We start from the raw sequence: 19,472 nt of genomic DNA, 5'->3' as shown, positions 1-19,472 counted from the left end.
GAGAGTATCTTGGTATCTCAATTAAATGTTCTGCGCCTATAATTAGTGTTGCAAATCTGGTCTGCTTGTTCATTGTTAGGTTTTGGATTCAGCTTTTAGGGCCGCTTGGTTGTCTAACTAGGGTTTATTTGTCAGCCAGTAATCTCATCCACTACTTTACGAAATCCAAGCAAGACTAATGTTTTGGGAGCAATTTGGCTGTCAGAATAGACAGCAATATTTTTGCCTTCTTTCCATTCCTTCATTCGGACCCAAGGATTACATACTTGTCTTCATGAAACAAAAGACTAATTATTTATGATCTGAACCTGACAGATATGTTTTCATGACCAAAGACTCTCCGTTGTGGTTTTATTTTATAATTGCATATATCCCGTTTTTTATTTTCTACGGGAGAAAATTACAGGGATAAATGATTGTTCTTCAACAAAAACACGTTCAATCAGACAACTCTAGGTTTTGAACAGACAGGGTCCATCACAGGTAAGAAAATAAAGACAATCGAATACAGTATTTCATTCATCTTTACCAATTTTGAAAATACTTATCGCTGGGCTGTACATAAATTAAACTCGGGAAGGAATGAAAGGAATCATTTGATTGGTATCGAATCAGTTCCATCTCAACGACTATCGATTGCATGGATTGCCCGGCAACCTTGCATTCAAGTGTCGTTTTTCATATTCGAGATGAATTCTTTTATTACGAGATGCTTATTTTTATCACAAGGACTTTCCAGGTCGTTTTCCTTCTAGCAAGAAAAAATATAAGGATTTGACTGATGGGAAAACGATGATAAAAAATTAATATTTATTTCTGCTACGCAAGACGTTTTCACTTAAATCCTATATTTTAGTATGGGTCATGATTATTTTCATCGTCAACCCTGATTTATTTCATCTTTGAATATAAGGTCTTTTGAAGTATTTTCAAAACACGGACGAAGTAGTTGAGCTTTCCCATCTGGTAATATGTTTAGACCCTCGATACACTTATCTGCATAAAGAGAGGAAATATTTTCCGGAAAACAAAACAAAGGGTAAGAATAAATCTTTTTGATTGAATCCGTGCCAAACGCAACCGGTTCAGCCTTCTTTGTTCTAGGGTAATTTGATTACAAATTTAATTTAATTTGTTTTCCATTATTTCAATCGAATGGCTAAAAGGGTAAAACGTAAGGACTTGACTTCTGAAAAGTACTGCTGGTCCAAATTTATCTTATCTTCATTACAATTTTTTGAGATAAACAATCTTTCCAGGAAATTTAACTTAAATTTACAAAATCTTCAGATTGTAAAATTTGCTTTAAATTGATTTACAAATATTTAAATGCTATCAGCTAATATAACTTTATATTTCATGAGTATTTTCGTTAAACATAGAACTACTTAAATGTAAGTGTTCCAACAGGTTGACGAAGGTAGAAACTTTATAACTGAAATTATATTAGTATCTTCCTCGCGAAAAAAAACTTTGTGACAACAGTAAGGATAATTTTGAAACGTAAAACATATTTTGTCCCCCCCTTTTGAAAAGTGTCTTGCTCCGGGTCCAGACAAAAGCGTTGTCCCTTATCGGACGTGCACCCTCCACTCTTCAATACAGTAAGGCCCTATTGAGCCATTCACATCAAACCCCAGGGTCTCTTTTACTCTCTTCTAAATAAAAGGACTGGAGAATATCCTCTCATCTCTTTCCCAAGACGAGGGTCGGTTTTGCAAGGGTAAGCTGGTAGAATTCTTTTCGTTCCTCCGTTAGATAAATGTTTCAATATTTCTCTATCAAGAGTCAAAAATGACTGAAGCCGAGCCATAAATGAATCATGGGGAAAATACTGTGCCTTAACCCATTAACTCCAAAAATCTCAAATTAAATCAAAAATTTCATTCAAATCTTCCTTTGTGGTACCATTCACTCCACTCGATTTAAGGAACAAATTCATCCAAATAGAAAACTTTTTCATGAAATAGATACCATCTTGATACAAGTTGACATAAACTTTACACCTGCTACATATTTAATTTTAAAATGAAGAATTTTAGCACATATGGCTCATCCGCATGACCATCTTGGATAAATATGACTTAAAATAACTAAATAATCGCTGAATATTGTTGAGCTTCTATGTTCAAGAATTCCTAACAAAAATTAAACTCATCTGCATGAAAATAATTTTGGATAAATATGACTTAAAATAACTAAATAATCGCTGAATATTGAGCTTCTATGTTCAAGAATTCTTAGCAAAAATTAAACCCATCTGTCTGAAAATAATTTTGGATAAATATGACTTAAAATAACTAAATAATCGCTGAATATTGAGCTTCTATGTTCAAGAATTCTTAGCAAAAATTAAGCCCATCTGTCTGAAAATAATTTTGGATAAATATGACTTAAAATAACTAAATAATCGCTGAATATTGTTGAGTTCTATGTTAATGAATTCCTAACAAAAGTAAAACTCACTAGCATGAAAAATATAAAGTACAATTTGAAAAGCTTTCACCATCCTGAATATTCCTTAACAAAAATTAAGCTTTATTGGAGTTTTATTTATTGAATGAAGCCTATGAAGATATAAAGTCTAAGCTTAATTTAGTTTATGAAAAAATGAAGCTTATCACGATCAAGACTACGACGTGAAATAATTTTACCATCACTGAATAATGAACAAATTCTTCAAAAGGAAAAAGCGTTTAATAGGTTCGTTAAAGAGCCCTTCTGAGATGAATCTGCAATATAATTTTTGAAGTAGACTGAATCAAGATTAGAATGTGTATACTGCAGATTTCAAAAGCATTGAACCAAATGGGAATGGTACAAAGGTAGATACATAACGACATATAGCCAGAGATAGGAACAAACCGCTCTGCGGTTTATTTTCCTGAGCGAGGAAAACCATTACCTACCTAAATGGAAAAGATCCACGCAACTCTGGGTTTTAATTAAAAGGCCGGAGCTGGAAAGCAAACTGTAAACAATACTAAGAGGGACACAAAAGACCCACTCAGTATGGTTTTCATACGAATCTCATTGGGCATTATACACATTTGGATTTTTTTTAACCGTTAGTGATCGACAAACAACAGGTAATAGACATACACATTGTTTATTAATTTAAAGTTTGTTGACAGAAGGATTTTGTATAAATTGTAATCACTCGCCCAAATTAAATATTTTATTACAATTGGGTCTAGATAGCATGACAATATAAAATTGTTCATGTATGACATCACAGGTAAAAGCGGCGTAAATCGCCCTGCTTAAAACCCTGGAATCTCGTCATCTTACAAGGTGAGTTTATTTAAAACCGTTGACACCAGGATACAAAAATTTTCCTGGAGATTGTATGATAATATCCAGGGATGGTTGATGGATACTTATCACGGTTTTTTGTTTGCTAGTTAGTTTCTTATTGTGTTAGTCGGTTCGTTTCTGGTTCATATCACTTCTATGTTGATTACTTCTTATTAGCATATGTTGCGTTATCTCCGTCACCTCTAGTGTTTTGGATTTTTAATTCCCACCTGATGAGAGGATTTCCTCTTCCACAGATTTATTTTTAATAACCCAAGATTCAAGATATTTTTTTAAAGTTGCTATAAATTATGCCTCAAAATGGATTTGAGTTTATTTGTTTGTCCAAGGAACCCTTTTTATAGCTAGTATGCCTGCTACCTAACTGCTAAGTCAGAGATAGTTTTAGCCATTTTAGTTATTTTGGTATGACCAACATTTGATTTCTGATACTTTCTTTTCACAGTCCGAAGAATTATGGCTTTATGGGTCATCGATTTCTGTAAAGACACTCTTTTTTGTAGCTTTTTTGGCTATATAACGCGCAAAGCCTTCGGATTATATATTTTTTAAATTAAAATATATATCTCTCAATTAATTAAGGCTTTTAGTTGAGATAAAAAAGTCAGTGTCACGAGCGGGATTCGAACCCACGATCTTCGTCGGCTAGATACGCCACTGCTCTACCACTTGAGCTATCGATGTTTTCTTATACTTCGACTTCAACAGTTTAACTCATGATTTTTCCTTCTTGAAGGTGGGATAATAGGTCATCTCAAAAAAACCACAACCAGTTTTTATCCACAACGTTCGGATTTATTTTAATCGTTCCTCAGGTGAGTTAACGCAATGGTTAATAAAAATAATAAGTGTAACGGAGAGAGAACGAATGTTTACAGTTTAACAAAAGAAAAGGCGTGCATTTACATTTTTTAAAGTTTTTACATTTTTACATAATAGTCGTCACCACTCGAAAACCTGGGGAAACAACAACCTGATATCATGGGTGCCAGGGCACAGGGGAATTTTGGGTAACGAGAAAGCAGACTGGCCAGAGGAGGATCTGCAAAACCATATAGAGGCCGTGAACCTATATTTGTGATAACAAAAACAAATATAGAATGCTCCATCGCAGAATGGATCCAAACAAAACAAAAGGGACGCGGATAAACTCTAGCGGAGCTAGTCACAATAAATTTATGATAACAACCCCACCAAGACTAGCAATACCACTGCTGCAATTGGAGAGGGCTAAACTCAGAGGAGTGGTAGGACTGCTAACCGGTCACTGGCATCTGAGAAAACATCGTCACAACATGGGCATATACAACGATGATCCCATCTGCAGATTATGAGAAGGAGGAAACAGCCACCCATCTGGAATTGGGCCCATGAAAGCCAGCCAACATCTTCGAATGCGAAGCAACAGCTCAATGGAGATTTAACCTAACATACAGAAAAAAACCTAGAATGAAATTGTAGCAGCGACAGTCAATGACATGATGCTTCTAAGAAGAAGGATTGAGTCACTGAACTGAGGAACTAGGAAGGTTCAATAATCCAGAAGGCTGCAGTGCCTGGGGAGCACAAACCCCGCTTCCTAGTATCCTTCTACCATAGTATACCATACCACTAGCCACGAAGCCTTTTCCTTTTCAGACGTCGAGGTGGTGGTGGATGAGCAGCAATTTCTCGTAGCAAATTTGAGTGGGTGCTCATAAATTCTTTCCAGTCTTGTGTAGACGTTGGTGGCAACGTCGCTACCATTGGTATTTATAGGTCAGTAAGAAGTGTAATGTTCCTCATATACCATATGGTTATTAACCTCAGAACCCGATTTCACTTGAGACTTGCTCGCTGATGCCCATATCTCACAGCAATCCATATTGATCTTATCACCGACAAGTATATACAACAAATATAAATGTTTTAAGCACTAATTATGTAATACTGAAGTTGTTTTTGTAGGTTCATAGTATATTCAATTAGAAAAGGTCGCAATCTACACTGATTTATAAATTGATTGATATTAACTATGAACGCATGCCAATGAAAAACATGAAAGCGTGACCACCTCAATAATTGCAAGGTAACCCGCTTTACAGAGCAACCATTACCGTATAATACAATTAGATTAAACAGAAAATGAATGAGACTCGAGTCGCGTGCTGGTACGGGCCTGTTAGAATTCCAAGGATATAAAACTAACGGGATCGTGTGTTCCGAGGCGTCGCCGGAGCCTTGTCCTTTTGGACATCGACTGCTCTTTGTATGTACAAGGGCGTACCTATAATCCCAGCTGAATTATTTAAACCCGGCCTTCTTTGTTGCAACACGCAAGCTGTGAGTGTAGGGCGAAGGAAATCACCAAACGTCCTAAAAGCTTCCGAGATTTAAAGGCAGCAGAGGGAGAGTTAACACATTAGCGATGTTAATACATTTTCCACAGAAACCCGATAAAGAGTAAAGAATTTAATCGATTGATATGAATTGCTTTGAAGCTTTTTAATATCGGTCTTCTTAAAAAAGCAGTTTAATAGAAGCAACTATAACTCTATAAATTTGTTTGTTTGCGTACGTACTTGTATGTGTGTCTGGATCTGTATCAATGTCACCCACAGGATATCCCGTCAATAGATGTCAATACTTCAAGAAGTTATCGAGCATGTCACATTGGACAAAAAATAATATTATTCGAACTCTGATTCGAGATATTTCACTTTTCACTACAGGCTTTCACAACTTTATTGCATAAATTTAAATTAATTATTCTTTTTATGTAAGGTCTTGGTTGAGATAAAAAAGTCAGTGTCACGAGCGGGATTCGAACCCACGACCTTCGGCTAAATATGCCGTTGCTCTAACCACTTGAGCTATCGTGACTTCGATCCCCTCGGACACCAACTCTCCATCTCAACCCCACCTTTCGAATATTCCCTCTTTTTGCCATTTCAAATTGCATAAAGTTTCCTGTACCTCATAAAATATTAATCCTACTGTAAATTTAATTGCACCAATAGAAAGAGCATTAAAACCCCTATGGAACTGAATATGAAAAAAAGAAAAACGTCCTAAAAAATTAAATTAAATGGTGGACATTGGGAACGTTTAAATTAATTTTTATAAATTTTTTGTTTATTTTTATGTGCCATTTTTTGCTGTTAAATTTATAGTAATTGCATTATTTTTTAATAGAAGTTTCACAAAATCCTAATGATTATTTTTTTACCCATCTGTCATCAAAAATCAAATTTTCAGCAACCAAATATTATTTTTACATTAGTGATAACTGACCTTTGAAAAATTTGTTACAAGTTAATTAACTGCATGTCCTGCATTGCACTAGGAGGGACTTTTCTGTAAGCGATCTTTCAGTATTCACAAAACCAAGAAAATCTTACTTAAAGTTTAGACGAGAGATAGTTGGTTTTGTAAGAACAAGAGTTAGTTTATCTGAAGAAGATTGGCATAACTCAACAAGGCATTTTGCAAAGAACCAGAGGAGACACTAGCACACCTACTAACAAACTGTGGTGCTACACTTGCCCGAAGAAGAAAGTTTTTTGGGACATACAACGTAACCGTAGAAGAGATCCAACCACTATAACCGGGCATACTAATCATGTTCCTTGACGAACTAGGACTTACCGGTGCGCTTTAAGCACAGAACGGGGAGTCACAATAACGGACGGACGCAGAATAACACCCACCCCGACTAATATACATCTACTTCTAAAGTTTAGACAAGAACTTTGAAAACTCATAAGAGTATATCTTCTAAGAGATTTTGTATTTTGTTTGCTACAGGTCATAATAAAAAAAATGAATCTCATAGGATTTTCAATGCTCTTTCCATTGGCGTAATCAAATTTACAGTTGGATTAAAATTTTAGGGCATACGGCAAACTTTATAGGATAAACCTGTGAAAGGTTGCACGAACCTGACAAGTGCAATATCTCGATACAATTGAGAATCACACTTTGGTCAATATAGATTTTTTGGTTTAATTGGATATGCAGGATCACCTCAAGTATTGAGACCGTTCGATAGACACCCTGTGATGAGGATGATGGTGGTAGTGAGATTGTGGATAAAACCTTTACTCTACTATTCAGAATTTGGTTGCCGTACATAATTTTATAACCTTTACTCTACTTTTCAGAATTTTGTTGTCGTATATAATTTTATAACCTTTATTCTCCTATTCAGAATTTTGTTGTCGTATATAATTTTATAACCTTTACTCTACTTTTCAGAATTTTGTTGTCGTACATAATTTTATAACCTTTTCTCTACTATTCAGGATTTTGTTGTCGTACATAATTTTATAAACTTTTCTCTACTATTCAGGATTTTGTTGTCGTAAATAATTTTATAACCTTTTCTCTACTATTCAGGATTTTGTTGTCGTACATAATTTTATAACCTTTTCTCTACTATTCAGGATTTTGTTGTCGTACATAATTTTATAACCTTTTCTCTACTATTCAGAATTTTGTTGTACATAATTTTATAACCTTTTCTCTACTATTCAGAATTTTGTTGCCGTGCATAATTTTATAACCTTTTCTCTACTATTCAGAATTTTGTTGCCGTGCATAATTTTATAACCTTTTCTCTACTATTCAGAATTTTGTTGTCGTACATAATTTTATAACCTTTTCTCTACTATTCAGAATGTTGTCGTACAAAATTTTATAACCTTTTCTCTACTATTCAGGATTTTGTTGTACATAATTTTATAACCTTTACTCTACTACTATTCAGGATTTTATTGTTGTAAATAATTTAAAATCTTTTGTTAACTTTCCATATTGCAAATAATTTATTATACGTTGTTCGTTTTCATAATGTATCGCTGGGGTGTTACAGTCCGTGTAAAAATATTTACAGACGAACATCTCACAGAAAAGTAGTTTCTTTAAAAATTGCCAATCGAGAAAGATAAATGTGAACAGTGGCGTAGGACAGGGTTGACTCCAACTCCCCGAAGTTATTTACAGCCCCCCTGGAGAGGGCCAGGAGGAATTGGGTCAAGAGACGTCAATGGAAACAGTTGCATAACTTCAAGCTCGGAGGAAAATAAAGATAAAGAAAAACCCAAGAAAACACTGACAATCGATGAATTGAATAAATCAGGACCGGATTTGTTCAAATTTAATTTTTGATATTTCTTTATGCATGGGATAGTTAAATTTACACAAGACAAATATGTAAGGCCAAAAGGAAGTTTAACTTGTATCTTTCAAAGATTTTTCTTGTTCTATTGGCAAGTTAATATATCTGGGTAAAAGCAAAAGCAATACTTTTCAAGGCATCATCATCGTCTCCAGGCATTCTGCGAATAAAAGCCCTAAATATCCGGAGGGCATAATAAGAGGAGAGACAAATGGGCCGGCCATATTTGAGAAGAGGCGACAGGCGGAGCAGATAATTACCTGGCATCCCAAAAGGAGAAAGAGGAAGAAGAGAACGACCGAAGCAAAGATTGACCGGGGTTCAACCAACTCCCGACACCTGAATCGAATGGTTGATTGGAAAACACTATTGTAAAAGAAAAACCGTTTATATCATGGAATTCTACAAAATATATTATAATTAATAGGTTATTTAATAAACGATCATATTTGACCTGATTCAGGAAATTCGATTAGGCCTTAAACACTAACACGAATGATATATATTTTCTAAAAAAAAGCTTTTTTTTTAAATAATATTAATGTTTAAACTGAATCCGGAACATGTTAATATATTCTTAGGTCCTACTTAATACAGGAATCCGGCTCAAAAAGCAGATCCGGTTGAGCTAACCGTTGATAGTTAACAAACTTTTTTTTGTACATAATTTTTTCTCTATGAACCTCACATGTTACGATTTATTACAGCTTTCAGGAAGGGAACGATTAATCATAAATAAGACCACGATTTCTCTGTTATTTCCTATTTTTATGTCAAGATTTTTTTTCTTTTTATGTTTTCCTGTTCATAAGCAACGTTTTGCCACCTTCATCTTCTTATTGAAAAATTAACGGGGATTTCAACGGTGCTTATAGATTTTAAGAGAAATGTTTAGATTAAAAGATATCACGATTTTCCGACGCCAGGACGTGATATCTTTCAAAATCGATAAAAAGCGAAATTACTCTGAAATGGTTGAGAATCGGACCATGGTCAATATGAACTTTTTTGTTCATTTTAGGGTCAAGAATCTACTGGTGAAGTTTGTAGCACGAGTAGCAAGTCACTCTCAAACATTAGCAATCCTTGAACCACCATTTTTTCTCTTTTTGTCATCAACATCTTGGTCTCACAACCACTAAATAAGAAAATGACGAGTGCGTTGGAAGCGTTATTAAATCAGGTAGTTTTCCTCAAATTTGCTGCCTTCTGAGACTAAAATTAGAAACTCTGGATTACTTTATACACTTTCCGATTTACACAATTTTCCACTCTTTTTGTAGTTCTGGCTGAAATAAAACACAAAAAATTAGCCCAAACATTTTGCCACCGTCATCTTCTTATTGAAAAATTAACGGGAATTTCAACGGTGCTATTAGATTTTCAGAGAAATGTTTAGATTAAAAGATATCACGATTTTCCGACGCCAGGACGTGATATCTTTCAAAATCGATAAAAAGCGAAATTACTCTGAAATGGTTGAGAATCGGACCATGGCCAATATGAACTTTTTTGTTCATTTTAGGGTCAAGAATCTACTGGTGAAGTTTGTAGCACGAGTAGCAATTCACCCTGTATATATACATGTGTATATATATGTGTATATATATATACATGTATGTATGTATATATACAGATTTATATGTACATTTTCAATGATTTCACATCTTTTAAAATTTTCCCTCCTAATCTTTTGCTAAGTTTTAATTTATTAGCTAATGTTCTTACAGTACCAAACTTTTCATTAGAATCAGAAATATTTTCTTCATCATATTATACTTATATTAGATTTCCTTTCTTTTAACGTCAATTTTTGGCTGGTCAAGACCATGTTAACAGTAAACAATTTTAAACTTTCAACTGAGTTGTTGAAATAATGTTATGAAAAATGCCGGAAAGACAAGAAGAATCGATGAGGAGGAGAGGTTACCAAAATTAAAGAAACACTCCAATCCAATGAATCAATAATTGTAAATATAATTCGAGGTCAATTTAACACTCAGAAATCGTTTATGGTGCCTAAGAAGAATTTAAAAAATAACCTGGCGTGTCTCCTATTCATATGTTTTCTCTAGTGTTACAGACTAGCATTTATTGACAGTAAGACGACACTCAAGAGTGTCCCTAAGTAGAGGTTTTTTAAATAAATAAATCGTGAATTTTCCATGACAATGCCACATTCGTTAAAACATGCTTTAATAGATTTTCATTATGATGAAGAGACGAAAACTCATGATTAATGATGTAAAATTGATCGACCAGCTGTTAGTCAACAATATATTTGGTAGGATCGGGGACTGGGGTCCTCTTTGTTTACGTCCTGATTTTGTCTGTGATAGTTTGTAAAAAGTGTCATTTATTCATTAAAAAACATTGTTCAGTATCAAAATAAGAAATGATAAAAAGAGAGAAAAAAGGTTTATACATGTTGATAAGAGAAAACAATTTTAAATACTGACTAATAATAATCTAGTCCTGAGGAAGGTGAAATAAAAAGTTGAAATTTTCGTTTTTTTAATATTTTTATTTAGCCGTTCTACTCAATTACTCAAATCAACTATGTGAATACATAATTTTACAGCATGTTTTATGTAGATTGCAATAAAAATGTAGTAAAAGCTATCAAAGTTTATCAATAGCCAAAAAATGTCTAAAAACTAAATATTTTTCAAGTAAACTAGGGTACACTTTTTTACGTGAAACTTAAAAGTGAAAGCACCTCTAGAGGCCCCTAACAAAAATTTTTGTTTGAAGTTAAATTTATCAAATTTTTTACTTCTAAAATTTATCCGATTTTTAAACAAATCGTTCTAGGTATATATCTGATTGAGTCGGCTATAATTAAAAAACAGCTAAAATGACACGTCAAACATACCATTTTACAGAAAAGAAACGAAGCTTTTTAACGACGTAAATACGTAAAATAGGAAAATATTTTTGTCAGAAATTAACCTCGTTTTTAAATGGAAAAAACAGTCCGATTTTAATGTTTGATACAGCTGTAAAATGCACTCGGCAATTTTTTAAAAACGAATTATCATCCGTGAAAATCGGTTCACTAGCTTTTGAGAAAAATGATGTTAGAACTTGCACTAGGAATGTCAGTAATGCAGGTCGTCGAAATTATCAGTCAAAAAACATTAATTTACACCGACGTCCGCAAAAGTCGGGTATCTAAGAGTTTTGTAACGTTAGAGTCACAAGAATTAGGTCAAATCCAAGTTTTGACGATTTTCTTACGTACGCTTACAGACTTCGACTTCTTAAAAATCGGAAAAAAATTAGGGGTAAAAAAAAATTTAAATTCAAACAAAAATTTATGTCTAGGGATCTCTCGAGGTGCTAAAACAAAATCTCATATTAGTTTCACGGAAAAGAATTTGTATGACCTAGTTTACTTTCAAATATTTGGTTTTTAATTTTTTTTTAAAGTTATTGATAAACTTTGGTAGCTTTTACTATAATTTGATTGCAATCTACATAAAAAATGCTGTAAGATGATATATTCACATAGTTGATTGGAGTAAGGAGAACGAGGCGAAATAAAAATACTAAAAAATGAACAATTTTCACTTTTTAAAAAAATTGGCGAAACTAGGCGTTCACATGAAGTGGCGGATACTTTTAGAATTTTAGAATAGAATCAACAAAAAAGTTTGGTCAAAAATCCGTGTCTCACCAACCTGATCGTCCCCTCGTTAGTTCAGTGTTATTACTCCATGAAACCACAATGAAAGATGAATATTTAAACAATTTAATTTATAAATTAATTTTTGACGACGACGAGTCGGACGGAAATGTGCAGTTCCGGTTAGAAATTGTGACGACTCACGGAACGGATATCGTCATCCACCCGGAAGCTGCCACACTGCAATTCAATGGTCAATGAATGAGATCGTAAGGCCATTGTACATTCACAATTGTACTAGTTCTCCAATTTGAAAGACGTTGGAAATAAATACGAGATACAATTGAATTGTCACTTTCTACTTATGTGGCCTGTAGAAATGTATAATATATCGGTGAAGATGGCAATAGGGTACAAATGGAGTGTGACTACTCCAAGAATAAATGAATTAATAATAAAAGTAATAATTATGAAAAATAAGGAGATAATAGCCCTGAGTTCGTTTTTCGCCTATAATAATAATAATAATAATACAAAGGCAAATAAACCTGAAAAGACATCACGATACAGGCAGCAATAGTCCAATATGCTGACAAATCCCAAGCCTCCACCTTCACGGGATGAAAAACCATTAAAAAGAGAAAGACGGCAATCTACAAACAAACTAAAAACTTTATCGCGTTTTATCTCAAATATTGTTACTAAATAACAGTGCTGAATCGGCATTGAGTATTTCAACAAACCCGCGAGTGAAGACGGACCCAATAGCGACCCTGTTCAGCATGCGTTCACCGACTCGCACACCCAGCATAAACGCTAAATAGTATAGGTTTGTATTTAGTAAGCGTAGCCGAACGGCGACCATGATCGGCTAGGCGCACCGGCCGATTCAGGAGGCACAAAGCAAAAGAATAAAAGACGGACGGCAGATTTTACTAAACAACGCAGTTTGTGCTACGTACAGTAAGATGCGAGTAGGCGGATAGTGATTGAGTTTCGTCTCCATCGCGGCTTTATACTCAAGTAATGTAAGTAGAGTTAAGTTAGGTAAAGTAGCATGATAATTGTTAATTCTGGCCAGATAGAAGGATCCATTTTTTTTTTTTTTTAAATAATACAACTTTCCCAATTTTACAACGTTCCAACTTTACAAATTTCCTTAAAACTCGGTCACTGAACTAATTGTCAATAACAAAGAGATATTACTCGGTAGATATCACAGATTCGAGAACGAATATTTTAAAAATATAGAATAAGCATGCTCATAGTTTATTAAATTATAATTATTGTAGTTAAAGCTATAAAAGCGATGATGAGCATATTTTGGTGTTGAACGGGTGTTTTTGAGTCAGTCAGCGTTCCATCTTGTCACCGCTCCTTTTCCTCCTTTTTATGCTCTCTCGCAAGTCTTTAGCTTACATCTTTCGTCGCTTCTTTATGAGCAGCCTCACAGACTTGACTTTTCTGATCAAGACAGTTGCCTTTTTTACAACTTGTACACCTAGTTTGTCTTTAATTAGTTAAAGCTATAAAAGCGATGATGAGCCTTTTTTGGAGTTGAACGGGTGTTTTTGAGTCAGTCAGCGTTCCAACTGGTCACATCTCCTTTTTATTCTCTCTCGCAAGTCTTTGGCTTTCATCTTCCGTCGCATCTTCATGAGCGGTCTCACAGTCTAGACTTTTCCGATTCTCTTTTTTTTACAACCTTTACCCCCGGTTTGCCTTTAATTAGTTAAAGCTATAACAGCGATTATGAGTCTTTTTTGGTGTTGGACAGGGTTTTTTAAGTCAGTCAGCGTTCCATCTGATCACATCTCCTTTTCCTCCTTTTTACTCTCTCTCGCAAGTCTTTGGCTTTCATCTTCCGTCGCATCTTCATGAGCGGCCTCACAGACTCGACTTTTCTGATTCTCTTTTTTTTTTACAACCTATACCCCTGGTTTGCCTTTAATTAGTTAAATCTATAAAAGCGATGATGAGCCTTTTTTGGTGTTGGACGGTTTTTTTAAGTCAGTCAGCGTTCCATCTGGTCACCGCTCCTTTTCCCCCTTGTTACTCTCTCTCGCAAGTCTTTGGCTTTCATCTTCCGTCGCATCTTCATCAGCGGCCTCACAGACACGACTTTTCTGATTCTCTTTTTTTACAACTTTTACACCTGGTTTGCCTTTAATTGGTTAAATCTATAAAAGCGATGATGAGCCTTTTTTCGTGTTGAAAGGGTTTTTTTGAGTCAGTCAGTGTTCCATCTGGTCACATCTCCTTTTCCTCCTTTTTACTCTCTCTCGCAAGTCTTTGGCTTTCATCTTCCGTCGCTTCATCATGAGCGGCCTCATAGACTAGATTTTTCCGATTCTCTTTTTTTTACAACTTTTACACCTGTTTTGCCTTTTATTTATTTAAAGCTATAAAAGGGATGTTGAGCCTTTTTTGGAGTTGAACGGGTGTTTTTGAGTCAGTCAGCGTTCCATCTTATCACCACTCCTTTTCCTCCTTTTTACGCTCTCTCGCAAGTCTTTGGTGTTCATCTTCCGTCGAATCTTCATGAGCGGCCTCACAGACTAGACTTTTCTGATCAAGACGACTTTGCCTTTTTTTGTAACTTTTACAACTAGTTCGCCTTTAATTAACAACTGCGCTTCTCCTTCTGGTCTTCCTCTTTGACGACTCCGCCTCGCTGTGAGAGTCGTTCTTCTATTCCTCCGCTTGCCCGTTCCACGAGTCCCTGGGTAGGTTCTCTTTTTTTCAATCTTCGTTTTCCGACCTTATCGTACAAAAAGGCTTTTCTTTACCTCGCTCCACAAAAACTCACACACTTCACCACTTCTTCCGATTCATGAAATATTGAATTTATGGATTCTAATTCTGGAGCATGTTCTAATATTATAAGAACAAACCATTAATATTATGAAGAGGAAAAATTTAATTTTTAATAAAGAAACATAAAAGTAGAAATTTAACAAAAATAGAATATCTGTCCACTAACAATTATCATACTACTTAACCAAATGAACTTAGTCGCACCTCTCTTCTCTTTTTTCATCTTGGTTTTTCGTGTAATGTATTTATACTACTTGAGTCATAAAAGCCACAATGGACATGGAACTCAAGTCACTGTCCGACTACTCGCACCTACTACGTATGCACAACACACATTGAACGTTCTTTAAGAAAAGAAAAAATCTGTTATTAACTTCTAAAAAACCGGAGCGTATCGTACACTGTCGAACCTAAGCTTCGACCACCGTCTGGCATCTTCTTTTGCATAGTGCCTCCTGATCGGCCGGTGCCGCATAGCGATTGGTCGTCGATCACCTACGCTTTCCAACCTAGGTACCTATATTTTTATTTATCTATTTTATTAAATTAGTCTATAGCTATATTTCTCTAATGGAGTATTTATTTCAGAGCGTTATGTCTTCTAAACGATCAATTTTGTGATCAACTAGTCAGCCAGACAGGAACGCGTTATAAATGAATTTCTTCGAAGATTACTGACAAATGATAGCGCAACAAGAAATTCTAGCAAAGTGGGGAGAAAGTAAAATAAATCCCTGCTTAGGGCTGAACGTTTTGAGAAAGAAGCTAGCATTTCGTCCCAACTATACCAACGAGAAAAAAAAAAGAGGCTTTCAGCGTTAAAAGCCAAAAGGTGTCTAGGCAGTCGAAACCCTGATCACTTTTAGCGGAACACAGCGAGAATAGGCGGACCGGAACGATCAACCTGCAGTTGTGCACGATGGTACCACACTGTGCCAAGGACGTACACGAACCCAATTGGACATGAAGCTTACCTTTTACGATCACTGTAATATATATTTTTAAATCATATTGGATCAATAAATGAGGCTAAATATTATTGCAGAAATTTAAGATTTTGAGTTGTTTTCATTTGACTTTTTGAACTAAATACCTTGAATTAGCCATATCTTCATTCTTTCATTCTTCTCATACAAAGTTCATTAATTTTGATTTTATGAGTTTCCGAGTCCTTAAAGATCAAACAGGACAAAACCGAACACTTCCTAACTTTGGACGGAGGTCAACTGGTCCAATGTCTAAGTGGTCTTTAGGAACAAAACGTCACGTACGCCCGCAAATCGGTGAGGCCACAATTTTCAACTTTCTTAAAGCGGGTTCCAAAGCCAAAACAAAATAGAATCAAGTTAATAAGTTTTGGAGTAAACGAATCGCCTGTGCTTTTTCGGTTTTCACTTCTCCTAAAATACGAAGAGCACGTATATGCCCAATTAAGACCATTGAACCTACGCCGGATTAACTAGGCAATCTAGAGCGAATTTTTGTTCACTAGAACTATTAATCTTACATTAGCATCTACTTAGGTTGATTTTAACTTGGGCCCTTTGGGCGTTTCTTCGATCCAATGTTGATAAAACTTATTTCATCCTAATGATCTCCAAATGGGTAAGAATAATGATGTATTTCAATTAATTAATCTTTATATAAGGCATTGGTTGAGATAAAAAAAAGTCAGTCTCACGAGCGGGATTCGAACCCACGACCTTCGGCTTGATACGTCGCTACTCCACCACTTGAGCTATCGTGACTTCGATCCACTCGGACAACTTCCCATCTCAACCCCACCTTTCGAATTTTCCCTCCTTTTTGCCATTTTTATCTCGACCAATGCCTTATATAAAGATTAATTAAATTAAAAATGTTATTCGCTCAATCGGACCACGAACTCTATGAATATAATGATGAATGTTGCTTTCAATCATCGCGAAAAAAAATCTTTTATCGAAATTTTCAAAACTGTTGAAAATCAATGGGAATCTTCTCAAATCCCGTATGGTAAAGATGATGTAAAGAATTTTTCTTTTAATTTCTCTGAGCAATCTTCGAAATGAGTAAATCATGCGCCGATTTGATCAAAGGGTCCTATAATAATTTTCTAATTGTGAAATCATGTTTACAGAGAGGGCGCCGATGGTGAAAGTGAAATAGTGAGCCTGTCAGTTGTTAGAACGGGACGTTAACCAGATCACCTTGGAGATCCTTTGACCGTCAGTTCTGGTTTAATAACTCGACCTTTTCTTCCAGGATAGAATTTCCTTCCCTGTACTATTTCGTCCGACGGACAAAAGCGGGTAGCAGGTGCACGTTGGGACGGACGGTGCAGCGTTAAAAAAACGGTACGAAGGTCTCGAAAGACGCCGGATAAGACTTGGGAGCTTTGTTCATTCCAGAGAATTTTCTATCAATCGAATCTAGCTGAAATTTGTCAAAGATTGAAAAAAAAAACAGTTTCGTAAATCAGGTAGTGTTTGTGTTTATTAATTTCTTAACTTTTTCGAACTTTCGTTAGTGTTTTGTTTTTTTATAACGAACATTGTTTAATTCTGTAATCGTTTCATGCGACCTCCAAAAATAATACAGTTTAGACTTTTTTTTTTTTTTTTTAACAAGTTTAAATTAAACGTAATCAGTTTTATTACAAATAATTCGGAATGTTCGCACTTATAATTTAAAAGCTATTCGATGACGATATTCGGTTCATCTTTATGTTTCAAACCTAAAAATTGAAAATTTTGAATTAAATTGTACACTGAGTGAACTTGCCCTTTTGACCATTTGACCCCCGTCGGTTCAAATATCGCCACCGAGAGAGGAAAACAATTTTACCGAAGTCCGTTATTAAAATGGTCGACAAAAAGCATTGTCCTTTAGAAAAAAAAAAGCACCGCCAATCGTTAAAATATTATAAAAATGATTAACAGTAAATCGATTTAATTACATCCTAATACACAAAAAGAAACTTAACCAAATTTAAGTTAAATACACTTTACTTAACAAGAACAATCTTTATTCGACTTAACTTTTCTCTGGTCCGGAATATATTTTCAAAAGTTAAAACACAAAATTTTAATAAATTAAAAATAGTACAGCAAGTAAGGATGAATCGAAAGATCGGATGACACCATCAACCATAATTTTACTTTTCTCGTGGAGTCCGATCAAGGAATTCAGATATCCACTGATGATGTGTAATCATCGCAGATCCGACGATTCGGCCTCTTAATTGGCCCTTAATTTGGCCAAACGAAAATAGACGCTTAGAAACAAATTCCAGCCCGCAACGAATTAGAGAACAAATATAGACCAACTTCCTTGTTTTCCTCAATTTTCATTTTTTCCCTATCTAAGCAGGATAGAACGTATTTTTGTTTTATCTAATCCGAACACTTTGTGATATATCAAGTTTTCTATTTGTTTCTTGACCCAATCAATTAAGTTTCAATTTTTGTCTATCAGCAATTTAAAATTTTATTTTTATTGTCGACCCAATAAAATCCAAACAGGGAATGTCAAAAGTGTCTTTACTTTTCAGACTTGACGATCATTTTTATTTTGGTTATTAGTAACCGAAAATCATCTTTAGAGAATCTTTAATATATAAAATTATACATGTTTCTGGCAACTGCGCAAACACGGAAGGAAATTTAACTTTGAAAATTGTCAAATCATACCTTCGTCCCGTGTTTTGTTTTAATATTCATAAGATCGAGGTAATAGAATTGAATATGGACAAGCACGTGATGATACAGATAGGCGGGGATTTTCAGTTTTTAAATTAAGTCCCTTGGGAAGTATCTCCTAGTGATAGTCCATAAATGTTTAAGGTTTTTATACAAAAGTGAATTCGGGTTGTTCAAAAGGTCGGTTTTTCCTACTTTTTCACCCCCATTGTATTGACAGTTCGTCAAAAGCTGACGAACGGCTTACGTTTCAGCATAATACCATCTTTTCGATTTGATCGACAAACATCACACTAAACATTGAATAACGCCTACGCCAATTTAAAAAAAAAAAGTGAAATGTCAAGCGTAAATTGTTAAATGCATAATTTATTTGCAATTTTATCAAATATACTTTATCATTTAGCAATATGATGACAATGTGAAAAGATGTCAATTATATATACGACATTAAGAAGTCAGGATAGCTCAAGTGGTAGACCAGCGGCGTATTTAGCCGAAGGTCGTGGGTTCGAATCCCGCTCTTGGCACTGGCTTTTTTTTATCTCAACCAATACCTTACATAAAGATTAATTAATTGAAAGAAGTTATTTGATCGATCGGACCACGAAATCTAATTAATATTTAGAATTGTTCATGTCCTCCCCCCCCCGTAATAAACTGTAACACGGAAAAAAAAGGGAAAAGTGGACAGGAAAAAATTACGCGATTTAATTACCCTAATTAAAATTATGAATCATCCGGTTTGTTTTTATTTTCTCGTATTACACCTACTCGTAATTTATTTCAAGATTTCCGAGATAGTACGGTGAGTGCAGACCTGCAAGGATATCATAATATAATCAACAAACCCTGATGTAATAATTTATGT

At 34.8% G+C, this 19,472-nt stretch overlaps 1 long non-coding RNA gene across 1 annotated transcript; it reads left to right on the top strand.

The window, feature by feature from the left end:
- Positions 1-13,011: 13,011 nt before the first annotated feature.
- LOC106662196 lies at positions 13,012-17,352 on the top strand. The gene is made up of 3 exons (XR_001339856.2): positions 13,012-15,434; positions 15,510-16,526; positions 17,041-17,352. It is a non-coding gene; the product is annotated as an uncharacterized LOC106662196 (long non-coding RNA).
- Positions 17,353-19,472: the final 2,120 nt, after the last annotated feature.

The sequence above is a fragment of the Cimex lectularius genome, unplaced genomic scaffold (genome assembly GCF_000648675.2).
Source record: "Cimex lectularius strain Harlan isolate CLEC.00 unplaced genomic scaffold, Clec_2.1 scaffold19, whole genome shotgun sequence".
NCBI classification, from domain to species: Eukaryota; Metazoa; Arthropoda; class Insecta; order Hemiptera; family Cimicidae; genus Cimex; species Cimex lectularius.
The sequence above is the reverse complement of the archived record's forward strand: the minus strand, read 5'-3'. Positions and strand labels throughout refer to the sequence as shown.